Raw genomic sequence first — 20,347 nt, 5'->3', positions numbered from 1 at the left:
ACTCCCAGCAGGGCCGTGGTGCTGCCAAGGGCCCTGGCTCGCTCCTGGGGCAGGCGGGACTCCAGCCACGGGCTCAGGTGCTGGGGGGGAAAGAGGCAGGTCAGGACCCGTAGGGAGGCGCCGGTTCTGGGCAGAGCCTGGGGCTCCTCTCAGACTGTGCCCCCCCCCACCCCCAGCCACTGACACAGCTCCTCTCTCGGCCCCCCGAGGAAGCAGGGACAATGGCCCCGTCCCCCCCACGGGGCTCACCTCCATGATCAGCTGCAGCCTGGCGGTGTCTGGGGACTCGGCGAGGAGGCTTGCCAGTAGGGCCTGGAGGTCGACGGGAAGGGCCCGGATGAACTGCTGCAAGACAAGGGGGAGCCCTGGGTCAGAGGGGGGTTGGGGAATCCAGGCCACCCGCTGGCTCCGGGGTGCAGCCTTGAGCAGGGTCTGAGCCGCCTCGCAGAGCAGGGAGGAGCCCAGGCTGGGCATGGAAGGGACGGGCCCCCAGGGAGAGCAACGGGAAACCTGGAGGGAAGGATCCAAACCTGCAGCTTCTTCTCTCCCTCTGCCCCCACCCCCACTCCTCTCTGGAGCTCCAGCCCAGCCCGGGAGCAGGGCCCGGAGGGACGTACCTGTGTGTGGATGGGCTCCTGCTGCCAGTCCCCAGACACAGTCTGTCCCACGGCCGCCCTCAGCAGGGGGCTCAGGAGCTGGGCCTGTAGGGGAGGCTGCAAGGTGCTGGCAGGAGAGAGGGGCAGAGACTGTTCATTCAGCAGCAGGGCTGTGTCCAGACTCAGGGGGTTTTTCGGGAAAAGTAGCCTTTTTCCGAAAAATCATCACCTGCGTCTAGACTGCAGTCGCGTTCTTTCGAAATTAAATCGAAAGAACGCGGCTTTTCTTTCCACGGCGGTAAACCTCATTTCACGAGGAAGAACGCCTTCTTTGGAAAGTGCTTCTTTCGAACGAAGGCGTTCTTGAATGGAACTAGGGCTTCTTCGAAAGAGAGCATCCAGACTCACTGGGTGCTCTCTTTCGAAAGAGGCTTGCAGTCTAGACATAGCCCAGGAGACAGAGACTTTCCCACTCCCTGGTCAGGGGATCTGCTCTGGGGGGGAGTCGGCGGGGGGGGGGGGGGGGGGTCGGTACCTGAGGCTGCAGGCGGCGTTGAGGCAGTCGGCCAAGACCAGTGGGGGGGGGGAGTCCTCCATGATCTCCTGTGAGACCCAAGGAGACAAAGGGGCGTGTGAGGCTGGGGCCCCCAAGAGACGCTCACACGGCCAGCGCCCCCACCCAGCAGGATCCAACCCCACTGCCTCCCGCTGGCCTGTAGCCCCCCTGCCCGGCACAGGGCCCCTCCCAGCACCCCCCTCCCAAACCGGGACCAGCTCAATCCTTGTCCCCAGGCCGTCTCCTGCCCCTCACTGCCCTGGTGACCAGCCTCTGAACCTCCACATCCCTGCTCCCCAGGCGCATCCTCAGCAGCCCGCTCTGCTAACCTTCCAGCTCCCCCCCCATGGCCCGGGGAGACCCCTCCCTGTTCCGAATCCCCCTCCCTGTCCAGCACCCCAGACCTGCCCCATTTCTGTGTCCCTCCCTCCTCCAGCATCCCCACCCACCCTCCCCATGTCCACCTCCCCCTCCCCTCCAGCACTCCTGGCCCCACCCATCCGATTTCCAGCACCCCCACCCGCCGCCATGGCCCAGGCAGACCCCTGTCCACCCCAGGTATCCCCTCCCCTCCTCCCGGCCGCCGCGACTCGCTCACCACGATCCTGGCCATCATGGTGTCCTTGCAGCAGCGCGGCGCCAGGGTGTCCTCGCCCCTTTGGAGGGCGGCGAGGCAGGCGGGGGGGACGGCCAGGAGGAACCGCTGCAGGGCGGCTGGGCTCTGCACCCCAGAGAGAGTCTGTGAGCCTGGGGCCTGCCTGCCCCCCACGGACAGCTGCAGGGCTCAGGCCTCCCAGGAGTGGAGGTGGGAGCTGCCGGTTGTCCAAGCACCCACACTCCCCCCCCAACTGCTTCCTCAGGCTTGTGGGGGCCCAGCTGGTGCATGACAAGAGACCTCAGCTTGGGGGGCCCAGGTCATGCAGGAGAAGGGGCCCCAGGGGGATCCCCAGGGACAAGCCCCTCCCGGAGGGGGGGACGTGCTGGGAAGGGGCCGGACAATCTCGGGTCCCCCCCGTGTGGAGAAGGTTCCTACCGTGTCCCGGGTGTGGAGCTGCTCTTCAATATCATAGATGGCCCCTTCCTCCACCCGGGAGTCCATCCGCTCCTGGCAGAGCTCCGCCGAGGCGCAGGGGGGCTCTGTGCGGGAGGGAAGGGACCAGGGTGACTCCAGCGGCCAGCAGGGGTCACGTGCCCCCATGTCAGGGACCCAGGGCAGGTTGGGCCCCACACGCCCCTCGCAGGGACCCATCCCCCTTCCACCCTCACATCTGCCAACGCCCTCAGCAGAGCCCCCACCAGGAACAAGAGAGCCAAGCAGCAGCTCCCGCCCCCATCCATTGCCCTGGCTGCGGGGCAGACACTGGGGCTGCCCCCCCGTGTACTGGGTGAGCCCCTGGGCCCAGCATGTTCACGGCCCCTCACCTGGGTCTGAGCGGCTGCAGGAGGTGGCCCGGCTGCAGCTGGAGGCCCAGGCGCTGCTGCTCACTGAGCTGGACCCACAGCTGCAGGGGCTGGTGCGGAGAGGCTGGGGGCTCCCGGAGACTGGCAGGTCCCCGGGGGCCGGGCAGGGCGATGCCCCCTGGTGGTAATGGGGGCTGGGCTCCTGGGGCAGGTGTTTCTCTCCACAGAGGAGGCCCCAGAGCCACCCTACCCGGCTGCCCCGCTGGGCTGGGTCCCGCCTTCCCAGCCGCCTCTGGAGCCAGGTCCGGAGGGGCCTGGCCGGTGGGCGAGTCGCCCCGAGCTGGTGGGATTCAGCTTCCCCGCCCGCGGGGACGGAGGAGCTGCTTCCCACCGGCCCTGGGGCCATCTTCAGGGCTTTGCGGAACCACAGCCTGATGTGTTTGGCCATGCTGCAAATGAGGGGAGCAAAGGGGAGCTTGGGGCGCAGCCTGCAGAGCGAAATCCAGGGGTTCCAGCTCCCCAGAGCGACTGCCCCCAGCCCCCAAATGGCCCCTTGCTTATCGGCTCGGTCTTGCACAGGCACTTCTGGCCCTTGACCGAGGGCTGGGCCTGCCTGGAACCCAGCCGGCCCCGGGCGGGATCCAAACCCCTGGGGGCTCTTACCTTCTGCAAAACGCTGTCCGGATGTGGAACTCACAGAGGACAAAGCAACTGTGAGCAGGAGACGCACCAGAGCTAAAGCAACCGGGGGTCTCCAAAGTCCCCTGGGCCCGCCCCCCCCTTTATCAGCCTGAGATGTGGGTTCCTCTGTGAGGTCACCACCTCCCCACCTGCCCTTTGCCTGATCTGCTGAGGGCTGCCCAAAGCCCCTGTGAGGTCACTGCCCCCCCACCTCACCCTGCCAGGCAAATGTCCTGCCTCTGGCCACCCCTCTGGGAAGTTGGAGCCATTCCTAGGGGTCCCCCGCACTCCCTGACTGGGCATCCTGCAGCCAGCAGCTCCAGTAGCCCCATAGGCTGCTCCCTGCCCTACACTGCAGGCTCCTTGCACAAGAACTGTTTCACACCGGAGTTCTTGCGCAAAAGGTCTCGTGCAAGAGCATCTCCACCCTGCCATGTGCTTTTGCACAAGAGTGTCCATGGCACTGTGAACGCTTTCTTGTGCAAGAAAGCTCTGATGACCATTTTAGCCATAAAAGTGTCTTGCTCAAGAAGCCCCTGGTGCCCGTCCACGCTGCCTTCTTGCACAACAGCTCTTGCACAAAAGGGGCTTATTCCTCGTGGGGAGAGGAATAACTCCTGTGCAAGAAGCCCTCTTTTCTGATGCTTTACTGCAAATTTACTTGCACAAGAATTCACGTGCAGTGTAGACGCGCCACAAGTTTTTCCACAAGAACAGTTGTTCTTGAGCAAAATGCCTGCAGTGCAGACGTGGCCTTGGTGTCACCCAGCACTGGACTTCCTGGCCAGGAGCAAGAGTTAGAGCCTCCCACTCGCCCCGCTGCCTCTCACGGGCTCCCGTCCGGCCCCAGCCCTGGGCTTTGCCCTAGCGCATCCCAGCAAGGCCTCTGGCCTGCACTAGACCCATTGACATGTGGAGAATCCACCACTGCCCTGGGGCGCTTTTGTCTATGGGACTCGGACTCACAGCTGAGCATGGAGCCTGATTTCTCCCAGGACTTGGGCTCTTTCCTGGCCAGGCCCTGGAACTGGTTCCACCTTTGTCTGCCAGGGACCGATACTGTCTCTCCAGGGAGGCCCTGCAGTGCAGGCACCTTCCTTTCCCCCCTCGGGAGCAGTCATTGTTCTGCACCCCACAAAGCAGGGGTTCGCACTAGCCGGCTTTTAAAAATGGCGGCGCCGGCTTTATGCTAATGAAGCCCGGGAAATTCAAATCCCGGGCTTCATTAGCAAGTTCGGTATGCATACATTACCCCCCTAGTTCGAACTAGCGGGGTAGTGTAGACATACCCCCTGAGACTCACTGGTGCTGGCTCACCCCCTGTCCTGCTCGTGGCTCCGTTGTCCTCCTCCCCACAGCCCCCCCCCAGCTCTAAATGCTGCTCACATCAGTTCCCCTTCCCCGTGGCCAGGCCCTGCAGGGCTCTGGGGGCTGGTTTGCTGCCCTCAGCCCTGCAGTAGCCTGCTCCCCAGTTTGCAGCCCCTCCCATCATGCGTGGGGTCTCCTGGTACCGGAGGGAGGACGGGGGCAGACCAGGAAGGTTAATTTGATGTTGCAGCGGCAGGAAGAGGAGGGGTGGCGCAGAGGAGCTGTCAGTACATTATCCCAATACGCCATCCCAGTGCAGGCGTCGCACTCAGCTCTACCTGCAGAGGAGTCTCTATCTGCGCTGAGCAGAAAGGGGGTCTAGGACACACACACAAGTAGCCCCAGAACCACGCAGGAGCAGAGTCGTTCTGCGAAAGGGAGAGGTTTATTGGGTCTGCGAGGGCGGCCGTAGGGGGGTGTCGTGTGTGTGCCACTCATCTCCGTCTGGGCAGCGGCACCGGTCGGGCTCACAACTGGGCACAGGACCCGACCACGGCACCATCGATCTCCAGTGTATCGATCTGCTGGAAGCCGCGGCAGAGCTGAATTGCAGAACGGCTGCCCATTGGCAAAGACCTTGAAATGCTGGTTCCTGCAGCCGATGGAGAGGAACCCACTCCTCCTGGGGGGAGGAGCAGCCAAGAGAGGGACCCACTCAGACCGGTCTGGCAGCGTGACGTAGTGGAACCAGCGCTGCCTAGGTAGGGTTTTACCTCCCCCCAGTCTGCTTCTGAGACCGAGTTTCCCCCTCTGCCCCATGGGCTAACAACAAGGCACTTTACAAACATTCTCTGTGTCATCGGCATTGTATGAAGGGGGAAACTGAGGCATGGAGCGGCATCTGATTTATATAGCTCAACCCAGTCCCCACCCCTCTCGGTCTGCAGGAAAAGAAGCCAAGTGCTCTTGTTCCCACTACTCCTCCATTCCCCTGCTTCCACCTGATGTCAAATACACAAAGCTCACTACTTCTTCTTTCCTGCACTTAAGCCAAGCAGATCAGGATGGGGAGGAGACATGAGGGAGCCCCCAGGCTCTTGCTCTCTCTCGCACATACACACACATATATTACTTTAGAAAATGCCAGGTGTGAGCTAGAGGAGAATCTCCATTAACTGTTAGCACTATAGGGCATATGATACATACATAAAGCATTTACAGTCCATCCAGCAGAGGGCAACAATACACCCCGCACACATGTAGCTCCCCCTCCTTTTCCAAATGCCCCAAGATTTAAACTACTGGAGACTACCCATTAGCTGCTAGTTGTATAGGAACTATGGGTATGTCTACACTACAAAGTTAATTCGAACTAACAGCCGTTAGTTGGAAGTAACTTTCATAGGTGCTACACATACAAACCGCTAGTTTGGACTTAATTCGAACTAGGTAAACTTCATTCTACCAGGAGTAACGCCAAATTCGAATTCAGTAGTTGGAATTAAGGGCTGTGTAGCCACTTAATTCGAAGTAGCTGGAGCCCAGCCCTCCCCAGGTTCCCCTGGTGGCTGCTCTGGGCCAAAGCAGGAAAACTCCTCTCCTCTCCCCAGCCCTGGGGCCCTTAAAGGGGTAGACTCTGGCCAGACGGCACTTGCCAGAGCCAGCCCTGCCAGCAGTCTCTGCCCCGAGCCGGCGGCTGCAGGATGAGCCAGGCAGCCAGTGCCAGCGAGCCGTCCCCCCGCCCAGTCCCCCAGCACCCAGGGGCCAGCCAGGGGCCGTAGATGGCGCGCACCCTCCTGGTCTAGTGTGGAGGTCATGGACCTCATTGAGGTTTGGGGGCAGGGCCCCAGCGTCCATGATCTCTGTACTAGGAGGAGGAACGTGGCCGTCTACGGGCGCATAGCGGCCGCCATGGCCCGAAAGGGACACAGGCCACCCAGGAGCAGGCGAATCCTGGTGTTCTGGCTGTGGGGGAAAAAGACAGCCACAAGATGGCGTTTGGAGTCACACGGGCGAGTCGCCTGTCCAAGCGGGACCGAGTCCCTTCCAAAGAGAAACCATGGCAGCCATGCAAGTCCAAGGCTGCACAGGAAACCTCAGGAGCTGCGACTGGGGCTCAGTTCGCGCGGCCACGCTTCCCAGGGGAGGCATGAGACAGGCCCAGAGGTCTGCGCAGCAAACAGGCCCGCAGGAGGGAGGCGGCTAAGAACCCGCGCGGCTCGTGCGTTTCTCCCTCTCAGCTGGCGTAGAGGCGGGAGGGGAACGACACCTGCCCGGCTGGAGCTTTCGCGCTTGGGCTCGGGGCTTAAGCCCCGAGGCCGAGGCCCCGGCGCGGTTGCTGGGAGACGGGCTCCCGTGGCACGGCACGGCCCCTGAACCTTGCCGGCCACAAGGTGACCTCACCGAGGCCGAGAGGGATGGCTTGGAGGTGGCAAAAGGGAGCCCGCTAGCAAGCGCCAGGAGGCCGAGCGTAGCCACGTCCCCGGGTGGGCTCGAACCACCATCCTTTCGGTTAACAGCCGAACGCGCTGACCCATTGCGCCACAGAGACCTCGAAGGGCTTTCCGAAACGCTGCCTAGCAGCCTGCTCCTCTGCCTGGCCGTGCCAGTGCAGCCCAGGTGCTAGAGTGGATTGCGGGCAGTCTAGCCCCAAGGGAGCAGAGTGGCGCAGCGGAAGCGTGCTGGGCCCATAACCCAGAGGTCGATGGATTGAAACCATCCTCTGCTACGTGTGGGCCGGCCTCTTTTGACTCCGCGCCTTCACTCCAGGCTGCAAGTAGCTAAAGGCCAGGCCAGGATGCCGCCTGCGGGGAAGCTCTCGGCAGCCCCCCGCTTCCTGTGTGGGAGGCACGGAGGCCTCCTCTTCTGTCCTCAGGCAACAGGGCTTCCTCCTGCCCTTTTCCCACCCACAAGGGCCGCCGGGACCCGCTCAGGGAGCGCGCCAGGGAGGCTCTCCAGACGCTCGTGGAACAAAGCACTTCTGGACCACGCTACCCAGAGCCTTCATTCAGGCCTAGACAAAACGCCTAGACAAAGAGCTGCCACAGCATCAACACTGGCCTTGCTCTACTACTCCGAGGCACGCCAAACCCCTCACAAAGAGAACTTCTGCCTTCGCCATACTGCTCAACAACAGGACACGCGAGCAATTCCCTCCGACGCGCCGCTTCTCCCGCATCGCCACCACCCACGCTCTTTAGGCACACGCCGGCTGACCAAAACCCATCTCATCCCATCAAAAGCTTCTGCCCAGCCCAAGAGGACCAGCTACGTTCCCGGCTCAATTCATCCCTTACAGTCAGAGCCAAAAATCACCAGCTGACGGTCCTTCAGAATCCTCAATGGAAAGGGGGAGAGGGAATTGTGGGAGCACGGGCAGCACTCGCCACGGTCTCGGTTGAGGCTTGCAGCAGTCATGGAAGAGAGAGCTGGCTTCGGTCAAGTCTCGGGAGTACGGCCACGGCTTGGACGGGTCCTTCAGTCCTTGGCTCAGAGCTTCGGTTGGTAGCCCACATCCTCCCGAGGTAAAAAAGCAGGAGGGCTTTCCTTCCAGGGCCTTTTGCATCTTCTGCCGTGGGAGGCGAATCCTGGTGTTCTGGCTGTGGGGGAAAAAGACAGCCACAAGATGGCGTTTGGAGTCACACGGGCGAGTCGCCTGTCCAAGCGGGACCGAGTCCCTTCCAAAGAGAAACCATGGCAGCCATGCAAGTCCAAGGCTGCACAGGAAACCTCAGGAGCTGCGACTGGGGCTCAGTTCGCGCGGCCACGCTTCCCAGGGGAGGCATGAGACAGGCCCAGAGGTCTGCGCAGCAAACAGGCCCGCAGGAGGGAGGCGGCTAAGAACCCGCGCGGCTCGTGCGTTTCTCCCTCTCAGCTGGCGTAGAGGCGGGAGGGGAACGAAACCTGCCCGGCTGGAGCTTTCGCGCTTGGGCTCGGGGCTTAAGCCCCGAGGCCGAGGCCCCGGCGCGGTTGCTGGGAGACGGGCTCCCGTGGCACGGCACGGCCCCTGAACCTTGCCGGCCACAAGGTGACCTCACCGAGGCCGAGAGGGATGGCTTGGAGGTGGCAAAAGGGAGCCCGCTAGCAAGCGCCAGGAGGCCGAGCGTAGCCACGTCCCTGGGTGGGCTCGAACCACCATCCTTTCGGTTAACAGCCGAACGCGCTGACCCATTGCGCCACAGAGACCTCGAAGGGCTTTCCGAAACGCTGCCTAGCAGCCTGCTCCTCTGGCTGGCCGTGCCAGTGCAGCCCAGGTGCTAGAGTGGATTGCGGGCAGTCTAGCCCCAAGGGAGCAGAGTGGCGCAGCGGAAGCGTGCTGGGCCCATAACCCAGAGGTCGATGGATCGAAACCATCCTCTGCTACGTGTAGGCCGTCTTCTTTTGACTCCGCGCCTTCACTCCAGGCTGCAAGTAGCTAAAGGCCAGGCCAGGATGCCGCCTGCGGGGAAGCTCTCGGCAGCCCCCCGCTTCCTGTGTGGGAGGCACGGAGGCCTCCTCTTCTGTCCTCAGGCAACAGGGCTTCCTCCTGCCCTTTTCCCACCCACAAGGGCCGCCGGGACCCGCTCAGGGAGCGCGCCAGGGAGGCTCTCCAGACGCTCGTGGAACAAAGCACTTCTGGACCACGCTACCCAGAGCCTTCATTCAGGCCTAGACAAAACGCCTAGACAAAGAGCTGCCACAGCATCAACACTGGCCTTGCTCTACTACTCCCAGGCACGCCAAACCCCTCACAAAGAGAACTTCTGCCTTCGCCATACTGCTCAACAACAGGACACGCGAGCAATTCCCTCCGACGCGCCGCTTCTCCCGCATCGCCACCACCCACGCTCTTTAGGCACACGCCGGCTGACCAAAACCCATCTCATCCCATCAAAAGCTTCTGCCCAGCCCAAGAGGACCAGCTACGTTCCCGGCTCAATTCATCCCTTACAGTCAGAGCCAAAAATCACCAGCTGACGGTCCTTCAGAATCCTCAATGGAAAGGGGGAGAGGGAATTGTGGCAGCACGGGCAGCACTCGCCACGGTCTCGGTTGAGGCTTGCAGCAGTCATGGAAGAGAGAGCTGGCTTCGGTCAAGTCTCGGGAGTACGGCCACGGCTTGGACGGGTCCTTCAGTCCTTGGCTCAGAGCTTCGGTTGGTAGCCCACATCCTCCCGAGGTAAAAAAGCAGGAGGGCTTTCCTTCCAGGGCCTTTTGCATCTTCTGCCGTGGGAGGCGAATCCTGGTGTTCTGGCTGTGGGGGAAAAAGACAGCCACAAGATGGCGTTTGGAGTCACACGGGCGAGTCGCCTGTCCAAGCGGGACCGAGTCCCTTCCAAAGAGAAACCATGGCAGCCATGCAAGTCCAAGGCTGCACAGGAAACCTCAGGAGCTGCGACTGGGGCTCAGTTCGCGCGGCCACGCTTCCCAGGGGAGGCATGAGACAGGCCCAGAGGTCTGCGCAGCAAACAGGCCCGCAGGAGGGAGGCGGCTAAGAACCCGCGCGGCTCGTGCGTTTCTCCCTCTCAGCTGGCGTAGAGGCGGGAGGGGAACGACACCTGCCCGGCTGGAGCTTTCGCGCTTGGGCTCGGGGCTTAAGCCCTGAGGCCGAGGCCCCGGTGCGGTTGCTGGGAGACGGGCTCCCGTGGCACGGCACGGCCCCTGAACCTTGCCGGCCACAAGGTGACCTCACCGAGGCCGAGAGGGATGGCTTGGAGGTGGCAAAAGGGAGCCCGCTAGCAAGCGCCAGGAGGCCGAGCGTAGCCACGTCCCTGGGTGGGCTCGAACCACCATCCTTTCGGTTAACAGCCGAACACGCTGACCCATTGCACCACAGAGACCTCGAAGGGCTTTCCGAAACGCTGCCTAGCAGCCTGCTCCTCTGCCTGGCCGTGCCAGTGCAGCCCAGGTGCTAGAGTGGATTGCGGGCAGTCTTGCACCAAGGGAGCAGAGTGGCGCAGCGGAAGCGTGCTGGGCCCATAACCCAGAGGTCGATGGATCGAAACCAACCTCTGCTACGTGTGGGCCGGCCTCTTTTGACTCCGCGCCTTCACTCCAGGCTGCAAGTAGCTAAAGGCCAGGCCAGGATGCCGCCTGCAGGGAAGCTCTCGGCAGCCCCCCGCTTCCTGTGTGGGAGGCACGGAGGCCTCCTCTTCTGTCCTCAGGCAACAGGGCTTCCTCCTGCCCTTTTCCCACCCACAAGGGCCGCCGGGACCCGCTCAGGGAGCGCGCCAGGGAGGCTCTCCAGACGCTCGTGGAACAAAGCACTTCTGGACCACGCTACCCAGAGCCTTCATTCAGGCCTAGACAAAACGCCTAGACAAAGAGCTGCCACAGCATCAACACTGGCCTTGCTCTACTACTCCCAGGCACGCCAAACCCCTCACAAAGAGAACTTCTGCCTTCGCCATACTGCTCAACAACAGGACACGCGAGCAATTCCCTCCGACGCGCCGCTTCTCCCGCATCGCCACCACCCACGCTCTTTAGGCACACGCCGGCTGACCAAAACCCATCTCATCCCATCAAAAGCTTCTGCCCAGCCCAAGAGGACCAGCTACGTTCCCGGCTCAATTCATCCCTTACAGTCAGAGCCAAAAATCACCAGCTGACGGTCCTTCAGAATCCTCAATGGAAAGGGGGAGAGGGAATTGTGGCAGCACGGGCAGCACTCGCCACGGTCTCGGTTGAGGCTTGCAGCAGTCATGGAAGAGAGAGCTGGCTTCGGTCAAGTCTCGGGAGTACGGCCACGGCTTGGACGGGTCCTTCAGTCCTTGGCTCAGAGCTTCGGTTGGTAGCCCACATCCTCCCGAGGTAAAAAAGCAGGAGGGCTTTCCTTCCAGGGCCTTTTGCATCTTCTGCCGTGGGAGGCGAATCCTGGTGTTCTGGCTGTGGGGGAAAAAGACAGCCACAAGATGGCGTTTGGAGTCACACGGGCGAGTCGCCTGTCCAAGCGGGACCGAGTCCCTTCCAAAGAGAAACCATGGCAGCCATGCAAGTCCAAGGCTGCACAGGAAACCTCAGGAGCTGCGACTGGGGCTCAGTTCGCGCGGCCACGCTTCCCAGGGGAGGCATGAGACAGGCCCAGAGGTCTGCGCAGCAAACAGGCCCGCAGGAGGGAGGCGGCTAAGAACCCGCGCGGCTCGTGCGTTTCTCCCTCTCAGCTGGCGTAGAGGCGGGAGGGGAACGACACCTGCCCGGCTGGAGCTTTCGCGCTTGGGCTCGGGGCTTAAGCCCTGAGGCCGAGGCCCCGGTGCGGTTGCTGGGAGACGGGCTCCCGTGGCACGGCACGGCCCCTGAACCTTGCCGGCCACAAGGTGACCTCACCGAGGCCGAGAGGGATGGCTTGGAGGTGGCAAAAGGGAGCCCGCTAGCAAGCGCCAGGAGGCCGAGCGTAGCCACGTCCCTGGGTGGGCTCGAACCACCATCCTTTCGGTTAACAGCCGAACGCGCTGACCCATTGCGCCACAGAGACCTCGAAGGGCTTTCCGAAACGCTGCCTAGCAGCCTGCTCCTCTGCCTGGCCGTGCCAGTGCAGCCCAGGTGCTAGAGTGGATTGCGGGCAGTCTAGCCCCAAGGGAGCAGAGTGGCGCAGCGGAAGCGTGCTGGGCCCATAACCCAGAGGTCGATGGATCGAAACCATCCTCTGCTACGTGTGGGCCGTCTTCTTTTGACTCCGCGCCTTCACTCCAGGCTGCAAGTAGCTAAAGGCCAGGCCAGGATGCCGCCTGCGGGGAAGCTCTCGGCAGCCCCCCGCTTCCTGTGTGGGAGGCACGGAGGCCTCCTCTTCTGTCCTCAGGCAACAGGGCTTCCTCCTGCCCTTTTCCCACCCACAAGGGCCGCCGGGACCCGCTCAGGGAGCGCGCCAGGGAGGCTCTCCAGACGCTCGTGGAACAAAGCACTTCTGGACCACGCTACCCAGAGCCTTCATTCAGGCCTAGACAAAACGCCTAGACAAAGAGCTGCTACAGCATCAACACTGGCCTTGCGCTACTACTCCCAGGCACGCCAAACCCCTCACAAAGAGAACTTCTGCCTTCGCCATACTGCTCAACAACAGGACACGCGAGCAATTCCCTCCGACGCGCCGCTTCTCCCGCATCGCCACCACCCACGCTCTTTAGGCACACGCCGGCTGACCAAAACCCATCTCATCCCATCAAAAGCTTCTGCCCAGCCCAAGAGGACCAGCTACGTTCCCGGCTCAATTCATCCCTTACAGTCAGAGCCAAAAATCACCAGCTGACGGTCCTTCAGAATCCTCAATGGAAAGGGGGAGAGGGAATTGTGGCAGCACGGGCAGCACTCGCCACGGTCTCGGTTGAGGCTTGCAGCAGTCATGGAAGAGAGAGCTGGCTTCGGTCAAGTCTCGGGAGTACGGCCACGGCTTGGACGGGTCCTTCAGTCCTTGGCTCAGAGCTTCGGTTGGTAGCCCACATCCTCCCGAGGTAAAAAAGCAGGAGGGCTTTCCTTCCAGGGCCTTTTGCATCTTCTGCCGTGGGAGGCGAATCCTGGTGTTCTGGCTGTGGGGGAAAAAGACAGCCACAAGATGGCGTTTGGAGTCACACGGGCGAGTCGCCTGTCCAAGCGGGACCGAGTCCCTTCCAAAGAGAAACCATGGCAGCCATGCAAGTCCAAGGCTGCACAGGAAACCTCAGGAGCTGCGACTGGGGCTCAGTTCGCGCGGCCACGCTTCCCAGGGGAGGCATGAGACAGGCCCAGAGGTCTGCGCAGCAAACAGGCCCGCAGGAGGGAGGCGGCTAAGAACCCGCGCGGCTCGTGCGTTTCTCCCTCTCAGCTGGCGTAGAGGCGGGAGGGGAACGACACCTGCCCGGCTGGAGCTTTCGCGCTTGGGCTCGGGGCTTAAGCCCCGAGGCCGAGGCCCCGGCGCGGTTGCTGGGAGACGGGCTCCCGTGGCACGGCACGGCCCCTGAACCTTGCCGGCCACAAGGTGACCTCACCGAGGCCGAGAGGGATGGCTTGGAGGTGGCAAAAGGGAGCCCGCTAGCAAGCGCCAGGAGGCCGAGCGTAGCCACGTCCCTGGGTGGGCTCGAACCACCATCCTTTCGGTTAACAGCCGAACGCGCTGACCCATTGAGCCACAGAGACCTCGAAGGGCTTTCCGAAACGCTGCCTAGCAGCCTGCTCCTCTGCCTGGCCGTGCCAGTGCAGCCCAGGTGCTAGAGTGGATTGCGGGCAGTCTAGCCCCAAGGGAGCAGAGTGGCGCAGCGGAAGCGTGCTGGGCCCATAACCCAGAGGTCGATGGATCGAAACCATCCTCTGCTACGTGTGGGCCGTCTTCTTTTGACTCCGCGCCTTCACTCCAGGCTGCAAGTAGCTAAAGGCCAGGCCAGGATGCCGCCTGCGGGGAAGCTCTCGGCAGCCCCCCGCTTCCTGTGTGGGAGGCACGGAGGCCTCCTCTTCTGTCCTCAGGCAACAGGGCTTCCTCCTGCCCTTTTCCCACCCACAAGGGCCGCCGGGACCCGCTCAGGGAGCGCGCCAGGGAGGCTCTCCAGACGCTCGTGGAACAAAGCACTTCTGGACCACGCTACCCAGAGCCTTCATTCAGGCCTAGACAAAACGCCTAGACAAAGAGCTGCCACAGCATCAACACTGGCCTTGCTCTACTACTCCCAGGCACGCCAAACCCCTCACAAAGAGAACTTCTGCCTTCGCCATACTGCTCAACAACAGGACACGCGAGCAATTCCCTCCGACGCGCCGCTTCTCCCGCATCGCCACCACCCACGCTCTTTAGGCACACGCCGGCTGACCAAAACCCATCTCATCCCATCAAAAGCTTCTGCCCAGCCCAAGAGGACCAGCTACGTTCCCGGCTCAATTCATCCCTTACAGTCAGAGCCAAAAATCACCAGCTGACGGTCCTTCAGAATCCTCAATGGAAAGGGGGAGAGGGAATTGTGGCAGCACGGGCAGCACTCGCCACGGTCTCGGTTGAGGCTTGCAGCAGTCATGGAAGAGAGAGCTGGCTTCGGTCAAGTCTCGGGAGTACGGCCACGGCTTGGACGGGTCCTTCAGTCCTCGGCTCAGAGCTTCGGTTGGTAGCCCACATCCTCCCGAGGTAAAAAAGCAGGAGGGCTTTCCTTCCAGGGCCTTTTGCATCTTCTGCCGTGGGAGGCGAATCCTGGTGTTCTGGCTGTGGGGGAAAAAGACAGCCACAAGATGGCGTTTGGAGTCACACGGGCGAGTCGCCTGTCCAAGCGGGACCGAGTCCCTTCCAAAGAGAAACCATGGCAGCCATGCAAGTCCAAGGCTGCACAGGAAACCTCAGGAGCTGCGACTGGGGCTCAGTTCGCGCGGCCACGCTTCCCAGGGGAGGCATGAGACAGGCCCAGAGGTCTGCGCAGCAAACAGGCCCGCAGGAGGGAGGCGGCTAAGAACCCGCGCGGCTCGTGCGTTTCTCCCTCTCAGCTGGCGTAGAGGCGGGAGGGGAACGAAACCTGCCCGGCTGGAGCTTTCGCGCTTGGGCTCGGGGCTTAAGCCCCGAGGCCGAGGCCCCGGCGCGGTTGCTGGGAGACGGGCTCCCGTGGCACGGCACGGCCCCTGAACCTTGCCGGCCACAAGGTGACCTCACCGAGGCCGAGAGGGATGGCTTGGAGGTGGCAAAAGGGAGCCCTCTAGCAAGCGCCAGGAGGCCGAGCGTAGCCACGTCCCGGGGTGGGCTCAAACCACCATCCTTTCGGTTAACAGCCGAACACGCTGACCCATTGCACCACAGAGACCTCGAAGGGCTTTCCGAAACGCTGCCTAGCAGCCTGCTCCTCTGCCTGGCCGTGCCAGTGCAGCCCAGGTGCTAGAGTGGATTGCGGGCAGTCTTGCACCAAGGGAGCAGAGTGGCGCAGCGGAAGCGTGCTGGGCCCATAACCCAGAGGTCGATGGATCGAAACCAACCTCTGCTACGTGTGGGCCGGCCTCTTTTGACTCCGCGCCTTCACTCCAGGCTGCAAGTAGCTAAAGGCCAGGCCAGGATGCCGCCTGCAGGGAAGCTCTCGGCAGCCCCCCGCTTCCTGTGTGGGAGGCACGGAGGCCTCCTCTTCTGTCCTCAGGCAACAGGGCTTCCTCCTGCCCTTTTCCCACCCACAAGGGCCGCCGGGACCCGCTCAGGGAGCGCGCCAGGGAGGCTCTCCAGACGCTCGTGGAACAAAGCACTTCTGGACCACGCTACCCAGAGCCTTCATTCAGGCCTAGACAAAACGCCTAGACAAAGAGCTGCCACAGCATCAACACTGGCCTTGCTCTACTACTCCCAGGCACGCCAAACCCCTCACAAAGAGAACTTCTGCCTTCGCCATACTGCTCAACAACAGGACACGCGAGCAATTCCCTCCGACGCGCCGCTTCTCCCGCATCGCCACCACCCACGCTCTTTAGGCACACGCCGGCTGACCAAAACCCATCTCATCCCATCAAAAGCTTCTGCCCAGCCCAAGAGGACCAGCTACGTTCCCGGCTCAATTCATCCCTTACAGTCAGAGCCAAAAATCACCAGCTGACGGTCCTTCAGAATCCTCAATGGAAAGGGGGAGAGGGAATTGTGGCAGCACGGGCAGCACTCGCCACGGTCTCGGTTGAGGCTTGCAGCAGTCATGGAAGAGAGAGCTGGCTTCGGTCAAGTCTCGGGAGTACGGCCACGGCTTGGACGGGTCCTTCAGTCCTTGGCTCAGAGCTTCGGTTGGTAGCCCACATCCTCCCGAGGTAAAAAAGCAGGAGGGCTTTCCTTCCAGGGCCTTTTGCATCTTCTGTCGTGGGAGGCGAATCCTGGTGTTCTGGCTGTGGGGGAAAAAGACAGCCACAAGATGGCGTTTGGAGTCACACGGGCGAGTCGCCTGTCCAAGCGGGACCGAGTCCCTTCCAAAGAGAAACCATGGCAGCCATGCAAGTCCAAGGCTGCACAGGAAACCTCAGGAGCTGCGACTGGGGCTCAGTTCGCGCGGCCACGCTTCCCAGGGGAGGCATGAGACAGGCCCAGAGGTCTGCGCAGCAAACAGGCCCGCAGGAGGGAGGCGGCTAAGAACCCGCGCGGCTCGTGCGTTTCTCCCTCTCAGCTGGCGTAGAGGCGGGAGGGGAACGACACCTGCCCGGCTGGAGCTTTCGCGCTTGGGCTCGGGGCTTAAGCCCTGAGGCCGAGGCCCCGGTGCGGTTGCTGGGAGACGGGCTCCCGTGGCACGGCACGGCCCCTGAACCTTGCCGGCCACAAGGTGACCTCACCGAGGCCGAGAGGGATGGCTTGGAGGTGGCAAAAGGGAGCCCGCTAGCAAGCGCCAGGAGGCCGAGCGTAGCCATGTCCCTGGGTGGGCTCGAACCACCATCCTTTCGGTTAACAGCCGAACGCGCTGACCCATTGCGCCACAGAGACCTCGAAGGGCTTTCCGAAACGCTGCCTAGCAGCCTGCTCCTCTGCCTGGCCGTGCCAGTGCAGCCCAGGTGCTAGAGTGGATTGCGGGCAGTCTAGCCCCAAGGGAGCAGAGTGGCGCAGCGGAAGCGTGCTGGGCCCATAACCCAGAGGTCGATGGATCGAAACCATCCTCTGCTACGTGTGGGCCGTCTTCTTTTGACTCCGCGCCTTCACTCCAGGCTGCAAGTAGCTAAAGGCCAGGCCAGGATGCCGCCTGCGGGGAAGCTCTCGGCAGCCCCCCGCTTCCTGTGTGGGAGGCACGGAGGCCTCCTCTTCTGTCCTCAGGCAACAGGGCTTCCTCCTGCCCTTTTCCCACCCACAAGGGCCGCCGGGACCCGCTCAGGGAGCGCGCCAGGGAGGCTCTCCAGACGCTCGTGGAACAAAGCACTTCTGGACCACGCTACCCAGAGCCTTCATTCAGGCCTAGACAAAACGCCTAGACAAAGAGCTGCTACAGCATCAACACTGGCCTTGCGCTACTACTCCCAGGCACGCCAAACCCCTCACAAAGAGAACTTCTGCCTTCGCCATACTGCTCAACAACAGGACACGCGAGCAATTCCCTCCGACGCGCCGCTTCTCCCGCATCGCCACCACCCACGCTCTTTAGGCACACGCCGGCTGACCAAAACCCATCTCATCCCATCAAAAGCTTCTGCCCAGCCCAAGAGGACCAGCTACGTTCCCGGCTCAATTCATCCCTTACAGTCAGAGCCAAAAATCACCAGCTGACGGTCCTTCAGAATCCTCAATGGAAAGGGGGAGAGGGAATTGTGGCAGCACGGGCAGCACTCGCCACGGTCTCGGTTGAGGCTTGCAGCAGTCATGGAAGAGAGAGCTGGCTTCGGTCAAGTCTCGGGAGTACGGCCACGGCTTGGACGGGTCCTTCAGTCCTTGGCTCAGAGCTTCGGTTGGTAGCCCACATCCTCCCGAGGTAAAAAAGCAGGAGGGCTTTCCTTCCAGGGCCTTTTGCATCTTCTGCCGTGGGAGGCGAATCCTGGTGTTCTGGCTGTGGGGGAAAAAGACAGCCACAAGATGGCGTTTGGAGTCACACGGGCGAGTCGCCTGTCCAAGCGGGACCGAGTCCCTTCCAAAGAGAAACCATGGCAGCCATGCAAGTCCAAGGCTGCACAGGAAACCTCAGGAGCTGCGACTGGGGCTCAGTTCGCGCGGCCACGCTTCCCAGGGGAGGCATGAGACAGGCCCAGAGGTCTGCGCAGCAAACAGGCCCGCAGGAGGGAGGCGGCTAAGAACCCGCGCGGCTCGTGCGTTTCTCCCTCTCAGCTGGCGTAGAGGCGGGAGGGGAACGACACCTGCCCGGCTGGAGCTTTCGCGCTTGGGCTCGGGGCTTAAGCCCCGAGGCCGAGGCCCCGGCGCGGTTGCTGGGAGACGGGCTCCCGTGGCACGGCACGGCCCCTGAACCTTGCCGGCCACAAGGTGACCTCACCGAGGCCGAGAGGGATGGCTTGGAGGTGGCAAAAGGGAGCCCGCTAGCAAGCGCCAGGAGGCCGAGCGTAGCCACGTCCCTGGGTGGGCTCGAACCACCATCCTTTCGGTTAACAGCCGAACGCGCTGACCCATTGCGCCACAGAGACCTCGAAGGGCTTTCCGAAACGCTGCCTAGCAGCCTGCTCCTCTGCCTGGCCGTGCCAGTGCAGCCCAGGTGCTAGAGTGGATTGCGGGCAGTCTAGCCCCAAGGGAGCAGAGTGGCGCAGCGGAAGCGTGCTGGGCCCATAACCCAGAGGTCGATGGATCGAAACCATCCTCTGCTACGTGTGGGCTGTCTTCTTTTGACTCCGCGCCTTCACTCCAGGCTGCAAGTAGCTAAAGGCCAGGCCAGGATGCCGCCTGCGGGGAAGCTCTCGGCAGCCCCCCGCTTCCTGTGTGGGAGGCACGGAGGCCTCCTCTTCTGTCCTCAGGCAACAGGGCTTCCTCCTGCCCTTTTCCCACCCACAAGGGCCGCCGGGACCCGCTCAGGGAGCGCGCCAGGGAGGCTCTCCAGACGCTCGTGGAACAAAGCACTTCTGGACCACGCTACCCAGAGCCTTCATTCAGGCCTAGACAAAACGCCTAGACAAAGAGCTGCCACAGCATCAACACTGGCCTTGCTCTACTACTCCCAGGCACGCCAAACCCCTCACAAAGAGAACTTCTGCCTTCGCCATACTGCTCAACAACAGGACACGCGAGCAATTCCCTCCGACGCGCCGCTTCTCCCGCATCGCCACCACCCACGCTCTTTAGGCACACGCCGGCTGACCAAAACCCATCTCATCCCATCAAAAGCTTCTGCCCAGCCCAAGAGGACCAGCTACGTTCCCGGCTCAATTCATCCCTTACAGTCAGAGCCAAAAATCACCAGCTGACGGTCCTTCAGAATCCTCAATGGAAAGGGGGAGAGGGAATTGTGGCAGCACGGGCAGCACTCGCCACGGTCTCGGTTGAGGCTTGCAGCAGTCATGGAAGAGAGAGCTGGCTTCGGTCAAGTCTCGGGAGTACGGCCACGGCTTGGACGGGTCCTTCAGTCCTTGGCTCAGAGCTTCGGTTGGTAGCCCACATCCTCCCGAGGTAAAAAAGCAGGAGGGCTTTCCTTCCAGGGCCTTTTGCATCTTCTGCCGTGGGAGGCGAATCCTGGTGTTCTGGCTGTGGGGGAAAAAGACAGCCACAAGATGGCGTTTGGAGTCACACGGGCGAGTCGCCTGTCCAAGCGGGACCGAGTCCCTTCCAAAGAGAAACCATGGCAGCCATGCAAGTCCAAGGCTGCACAGGAAACCTCAGGAGCTGCGACTGGGGCTCAGTTCGCGCGGCCACGCTTCCCAGGGGAGGCATGAGACAGGCCCAGAGGTCTGCGCAGCAAACAGGCCCGCAGGAGGGAGGCGGCTAAGAACCCGCGCGGCTCGTGCGTTTCTCCCTCTCAGCTGGCGTAGAGGCGGGAGGGGAACGACACCTGCCCGGCTGGAGCTTTCGCGCTTGGGCTCGGGGCTTAAGCCCTGAGGCCGAGGCCCCGGTGCGGTTGCTGGGAGACGGGCTCCCGTGGCACGGCACGGCCCCTGAACCTTGCCGGCCACAAGGTGACCTCACCGAGGCCGAGAGGGATGGCTTGGAGGTGGCAAAAGGGAGCCCGCTAGCAAGCGCCAGGAGGCCGAGCGTAGCCACGTCCCCGGGTGGGCTCGAACCACCATCCTTTCGGTTAACAGCCGAACGCGCTGACCCATTGCGCCACAGAGACCTCGAAGGGCTTTCCGAAACGCTGCCTAGCAGCCTGCTCCTCTGGCTGGCCGTGCCAGTGCAGCCCAGGTGCTAGAGTGGATTGCGGGCAGTCTAGCCCCAAGGGAGCAGAGTGGCGCAGCGGAAGCGTGCTGGGCCCATAACCCAGAGGTCGATGGATCGAAACCATCCTCTGCTACGTGT

The 20,347-nt window shown here is 62.4% G+C and overlaps 6 non-coding genes across 6 annotated transcripts; all 6 read right to left on the bottom strand.

Moving 5' to 3' along the window:
• Positions 1-7,019: 7,019 nt before the first annotated feature.
• Positions 7,020-7,093, bottom strand: TRNAN-GUU (transfer RNA asparagine (anticodon GUU)). The gene has a single exon. It is a non-coding gene; the product is annotated as a tRNA-Asn (tRNA).
• A 1,560-nt stretch (positions 7,094-8,653) lies between these two features.
• Positions 8,654-8,727, bottom strand: TRNAN-GUU (transfer RNA asparagine (anticodon GUU)). Its single transcript has one exon. It is a non-coding gene; the product is annotated as a tRNA-Asn (tRNA).
• A 3,194-nt stretch (positions 8,728-11,921) lies between these two features.
• Positions 11,922-11,995, bottom strand: TRNAN-GUU (transfer RNA asparagine (anticodon GUU)). The gene has a single exon. It is a non-coding gene; the product is annotated as a tRNA-Asn (tRNA).
• A 4,828-nt stretch (positions 11,996-16,823) lies between these two features.
• On the bottom strand, positions 16,824-16,897 carry TRNAN-GUU (transfer RNA asparagine (anticodon GUU)). The gene has a single exon. It is a non-coding gene; the product is annotated as a tRNA-Asn (tRNA).
• Positions 16,898-18,457: 1,560 nt separating this feature from the next.
• TRNAN-GUU (transfer RNA asparagine (anticodon GUU)) lies at positions 18,458-18,531 on the bottom strand. The gene has a single exon. It is a non-coding gene; the product is annotated as a tRNA-Asn (tRNA).
• A 1,560-nt stretch (positions 18,532-20,091) lies between these two features.
• On the bottom strand, positions 20,092-20,165 carry TRNAN-GUU (transfer RNA asparagine (anticodon GUU)). Its single transcript has one exon. It is a non-coding gene; the product is annotated as a tRNA-Asn (tRNA).
• Positions 20,166-20,347: the final 182 nt, after the last annotated feature.

This window comes from Pelodiscus sinensis, chromosome 25, assembly GCF_049634645.1.
Source record: "Pelodiscus sinensis isolate JC-2024 chromosome 25, ASM4963464v1, whole genome shotgun sequence".
Classification (NCBI taxonomy): domain Eukaryota; kingdom Metazoa; phylum Chordata; order Testudines; family Trionychidae; genus Pelodiscus; species Pelodiscus sinensis.
This window is presented reverse-complemented; position numbering and strand designations above follow the sequence as displayed.